Raw genomic sequence first — 6000 nt, 5'->3', positions numbered from 1 at the left:
AAAGTAGCTCACATGGTGCTGTGTTTTGGATTTTTGACCAAAACAGTGCTATAACACAGGGATGTTTTAGTTACTGCTAAGCAGTGCTTGCACAGCATCAGTGACTTCTTCATTTCTCCCACCACCCCATCAGCAAACAGGCTGTGGGAGTGTACAAAAAGCTGGGAAGCAACACAGTGGAAACAACTGACCCCAAGTGATCCAAGGCATATCCCACACTATATGACATCGTGCTCAGCAATAAAAGCTGGGGGAAGAAGGAGAAAGGGGGAATATTTGGAGTGCTCGTGTTTGTCTTCCCAAGTAGCCATCATGGGTGATGGCGCCCTGCTGTTCTGGAGTTGGCTGAACAAAACCTACAGATGGGAAATGGTGAATGAATGCCTTGCTTTGCTTTTCCTATGTGCAGCTTTTACTTTACCTATTAAACTGTCTTTATCTCAACTTACAGTTTTCCCACTTTTACCTTTCTGATTCTCTCCTCCTTACCACTGACAGGGAGAAGTGACCGAACAGCTGCATGGGGCTGAACTGCCTGCCCACATTAACCCATGAGAATACACCAACTCTGTATCTCTCTTACGTAAAAAGCCTTATTTTCTTCTCACTTTGCCCAACATCTTAGCTTAGCTGTATGTGGGGAAGATGAAAATTTTGGAAGATTAAATTTTTGGACTACTGCCATTCCCTACTGCTAGACTATGGTGTCCCCAGTACCCACTTGGCAGCCCCCAGCTCGAGCTGTGACCATTCTAACCCACAGAAGTCATCAAGTCTGGCAGTGGGACCTAGTAGATGGCACATGAAAGCTGGAAAATACAAAGATTTTTGTGCTGTTGTATCAGTTGTTGCACTCTAATGATGCTTTTATGTGTGTTGTGAGACCAAAACAGTAAGGAACATCTGGAATTTGGTATTAGGTGTCCTTCGGCTGCCAGTGAAGGACAATGGCCCTATAGATAGCATCTTAACTAATTGGAGGTTGCAATATAGATAGCAACTACTACTAAAAAGAGAGGTTTCTTTGTGCCTGGTAATAAACGTAACTATTTCCTGAAGAGCATGACCAGAAGGTCAACAGACGTCCTTAATGGCTGAGGTTTTAATACAGGTTTTGTTCAGGCACAGCTATTTCTAGTCAGCAACCACACAGTACCTTAGCCCAGAAATGAGTGAATATAGCTTTTACTAAAGCTAGACAAATATGCTGGGTGGCATCTCTAAAAGCTTTCCAGATTCTATAGTCTCACAAGATAAATTTAGGTGCTATAAAACATAAGTTGATATAGCTGCTAACATTAAAACATAAACAATAAAGGTAGTCAGGAATGTCTGTTGAAACTTCTGCAGAAGACCACAATACTCTCTAGACAAAGAGTGCTGATGTAGTCTTTCAGTATTGTCATTTTCCTTAAAAGAACAAAAATGGAAAACAATGCTTTTCAAATGTATTTTCTTTTTGAATGTCCATTGACATGTGACAAAAACATACAGAAGAGAAATGAATAGTCTGACAGATGGAGTATAGAACAGGTTTTATCTGCACTTGCTCTCCACTTGGCTGGATTCAGTGAATGAAGGTTGCATGAGATGCATGAGTAACCAGAGTCTCTACAGCCACGTTCAGTTTGGGTGAGAGTGAGTGGGATGAGCTAAGGCACAATATCCAAGTGCCATTCACATGGATGACACCCTTCGTTCTTATCCCCATATACAGACAACCTCTTCTTTTTGTAAATGCCACAGGTTACTGGGTGTGGGGAGAAAAAGGGATCAGAAATTTATTTTAGATTGTCAACAACTGCTGTAATTCTCAAACTTCTTGAGAAACATGGATAATTAAAGCTTCTGCTTCAAGATATTTGGGCACAGCTTCTTAGTTTCATCAGACAACTTTCTTTCCCTTTCTCCTTTTTATACTGCTTTTCATCTTCCCCTGCAGACTTCTCTGCTCCTGGGGTCCCATTCATTCCTCCCAGGATGCTGGCACTGCAGGCTTTGTTCTTAAGTTTTACTACAACAGTTAGTAACTTCAGGAACAGAAGAACTAATTAAGCCTGGTTTCCAAACAATCTGTGTCTTGTGGTTGGATTGTTTCATATCTAATAAATTGTGAGCTTGGACTGAAATTCTCATAGTCTCAGTATTCATATGTCTTTCTCCTGCATGGACTCTTTGATGCTCAATAAGACACACATAACATATATTTTCCATTGACCTGCCAGCAATAAATATGCTGGGAAATTAACATCTCTGAAACCTATCCTATTTCAGATTAAACAATCTGGTGATTAAAAAATTACTGAGGGAATGGAGAGACAGAAGAGCACAGAGAGAGAGACATAGACACAGGAACGTACATACATTTATACAGGTATGTACCCATGCTAACAAAAACACAGCCACCATCAGCACAGACATTAGGGCAAAATGTCTCGTAACAACTCATCCTGCTGATATTGCTTGATACTTTTCAGGATACTAGTTTAAGCTATCCTGGCAAAAGACTTTTCACAGAACGCAGCAAGCAGTCCATGTGCTGAAACTTCAAAGATCTAGGAATGCTTCCCAGATACAGTCCAGATGCGTGTTCCAGCTTTGCCTTCATTGCATTCCTTCCTCAATTCACCCTTCACCTTGCAGTATTGTTTCCATAGCTAAAAGAGAAGATTGCATGAGCCAGTAAGGTCATATGACATTGTCCAGGCCTGGCCTAATCAATTTGTCTTAACTGCCTAGTGTGAAGCAGTGGTAAGTGTAAACTTGCCTGTTTATAAAGCATTCCCGTGGAAGCATTGAAGTCACATGAAAAAATAAATTTCTGGCAATTATTTTTTGCATAATAATGCAAATGCTCTATGCATTAGACCTTCCCTAACTTTTGTTGGTTGCTTTTAATAAGTACTGCAGCAATAAATCTTCAAAGCTAATGTGAAACACAAGGTAAATGTGTGTACACAAGAACTGTCATAATTTTTGCAATTACTAAGTTTCATACTCAAAGGTTCACATTGCTTTTACATGGAAAACTATGGGGTATTGCTTTCACCAGCAATTTATACTCCATGTAACAAGAAAATTCAAGCCTTCTTTTGTTAGGTTTGGTTGGTTGGTTGTTGGGCTGCAACACAATTTCCAAATTCATGTAAATGATATTCACTAGGGGAATTTACTGTTTATGTAAGACCGTAATTTAACTTTGGAAGGCAGCAATGAAAGTTTATTTGGTTAAATCTCATTAGCTGCTGGAAAACTTATCTGGAAATTCCTAATGCTCCTTACTTCAAAACAGAAATTTGATACTGTAAATTACCTTGACCATAGGCTATAACTCTGAAGCCTGTAATTGCAAAAGACAGCAAGGTTATACAGAAGGCTGTTCATTAGTGTCTTTACTCACAAGAGTATTTCCATTGAGATAACTAAAGCCAATTTACACAAAAGCAGACACTTGCTTGGTTTTGTATCTGTTAAGCTGTAACCAGGAAAAGAACAAAAGCCTATAGCTAAGTAGAATATATGGATCTGAGCTTTTGTTTGCTTTGTAAACACTGAATAACAAAAAGTCTGAGGTTGGCAGACACCCCTAGAGGTCATCTGATCCAACCCTCTCTGCTCAGAGCCACCTACAGCCAGTGGCCCAAACCATGTCCAGACAGTTTATACCCTCTCTGCACGTGTTTATACTCATGGATGAAATCCCTTCAGAGCTTTCTCTTCTCTAGGAAAAACAGTCCCAGCTCTTCAGCTTTTCCTCATAGAAGAGATGCTCCAGACCCTTAACCATCTTACTTGGCATTCACTGTATTCTCTCCCTTATGTCCATGTCTCTGTTGTATGGAGGGCCCAGAACTGGAAGCAGTCCTCCAGATGTGGCCTCACCAGTGCTGAGGGGAAGTATCATCTCCCTTGACCTGCTGACAGTATCCCTCCTGCTGCAGCCCAGGATACCATTAATATTCTTCACTATATGGGCACAGGGCTGGCTTTTGTACAGCTTGGTGTGACCAGGGCCTGCAAGTCCTTTCCAGCTGGTTGGCCCCCAGCCTGTACTGATGCCTGGGGTTGCTAGTCTCAAGGTACGGGGCTTTGCAGTTTTCCTTCTTGAATATTGTGAGGCTCCTGTCAGCCCATTTCTTCAGCCTGTCAAGGTCCCTCTGGACGGCACCACAACCCTCTGGCATATCAGTCACTCCTCCCAGTTTGATGTCACCTGCAAACTTCCTTAGGGTACACTCTGCCTTACCATTCAGATGCTACATGATGCTCTTCTGTTTGCAGCTCTTGTAGATACCTCTTCATAAGGCCATCATAGCTATGGACCTCATAAACTTAGTAATGCTTCTGTGTTAAAATTCAGAAATGTGTGAGTGTGTATGTTCTCTCTGTCACTCATCTAACACTACAGGTAGGTAAATTTGTAGAAAAGGAATAATATAAAATGCCAATAGGAATTTCTGCACTCCAAATTCAGTTCAACTAGGCTTTAATACAGACACTTCTCAGTAGTGTCTTTATGTAAATTAAACTGCAAGTTCTTTAACATCTTTAATGACCTTGTCTACTTTCTGCTTTATTGACAGCACTGGAGTAGTGGAACAGCACTAAGTCTTTTCTGCCGCAGAAGACAAAACACAATAGACACATCTAAACTGCACAGCAGATGTGGTCTCCAGCACACTGCAGTCCTGCTCACGCAGTTACTCAGCATCAGCCCCTTATTTGCAATTAAGCTGATAATCCTCACATTGGTATAGCACAGAAACACTCCCTGACATGGCTTGTATACCATCCTCCTAAGGCTTGCAGTAGGAAAGGAGAAGCAGACCTTATGTATGGCATACTGCTAAAATGGCTAAGGTCACACCCAGCTAGCATTACTGCAAGATGTAGAAAAAATACAAGCTTCCCTGTTCCTAGTGCTGCAGTGCCCAGCACAGACTTCCAGCCCCAAGTGGGTTTTCTTGACAAAGAGCAGTCCTCAGCCACTACATCACATATATATTACATGGATTAACATCCCTGGCCCACCCCAAAATAGGTTTATTCTTATTCCTTCTCTGGACCAGTGATATAGTGGGAAACCAAGGCATATAGTTATTTACAACTGCTCTGTACCATGCATGATCTGGACTGAACTAAACCCAAAATAGTTCCATTCAAAGTCACGCTTCCCAAGTGCTGTATGGTGGCATGATGCCAATTAAAATTTTCCAAGGGGTTTGGAGAAATTATGAAATGTAAAACAGCAGTGAAAAAACAACTTGCTGACCTAGCCTAAAAAACCCACTGTAGATTCTTTGATGGATGATAAAAGAACTTTGAGGAACTCACTGTTCGCAAGTTTTTATAATCAGTAATTTAGCCACTATCTCTGCTATTTCTTTCTGACCTATTACCAGAGGTCTTGCACATGGACTTCTGTGCTTTCAGAATAGGTGGAGTATCTACTGAGACATAGGTAGAGCATCTCTTCTGAACTTTGAAAATGTACAAGGCAGTCTTCAGCTACCGCAGGGAAAAAATGCCTCACGAAGAACAAGTACTTTACATAGGCAATGCTACCAGTCAATTTAGGAATGTTGTTTGACATTTTTTTAACCTAGTCAGTATATCAATTTCAAGCCTGGAGCCTGAAGCAACTTAGTTCTAAGTAGCATTCTATATTGTGTTTCTATGTGCCTGATGTAAAAAGAAGCCCTGGCTTTTACAGAATTAATCTTGGGACTACTACCACATGATACTTCATGAAACTGACTAACAGAATAGATGGATTCCACTGTAGTTTATAATACAATCATTTTATTATATGTTACCATTAATTCTTTGCAAATAGCTATCTAAATCATTAAATGATTCACCTTATTTCTGCAAATCTGTATTTAAGTGGTTGTTTTCATACTATGCTTTGACACCTGCTTGTTCGTTTGTTCACATTCACTGGGTGATCTGTCTCTTAATTTGTATGTTTTCAAGGTCTGGGATTGTCTCAATTTTGCA

The sequence above is a fragment of the Neopsephotus bourkii genome, unplaced genomic scaffold, assembly GCF_033783945.1.
Source record: "Neopsephotus bourkii isolate Nb327-2 ecotype Australia unplaced genomic scaffold, CSIRO-AGI_Nbou_v1 NB_1760, whole genome shotgun sequence".
Taxonomy (NCBI): Eukaryota; Metazoa; Chordata; class Aves; order Psittaciformes; family Psittacidae; genus Neopsephotus; species Neopsephotus bourkii.
This window is presented reverse-complemented; position numbering follows the sequence as displayed.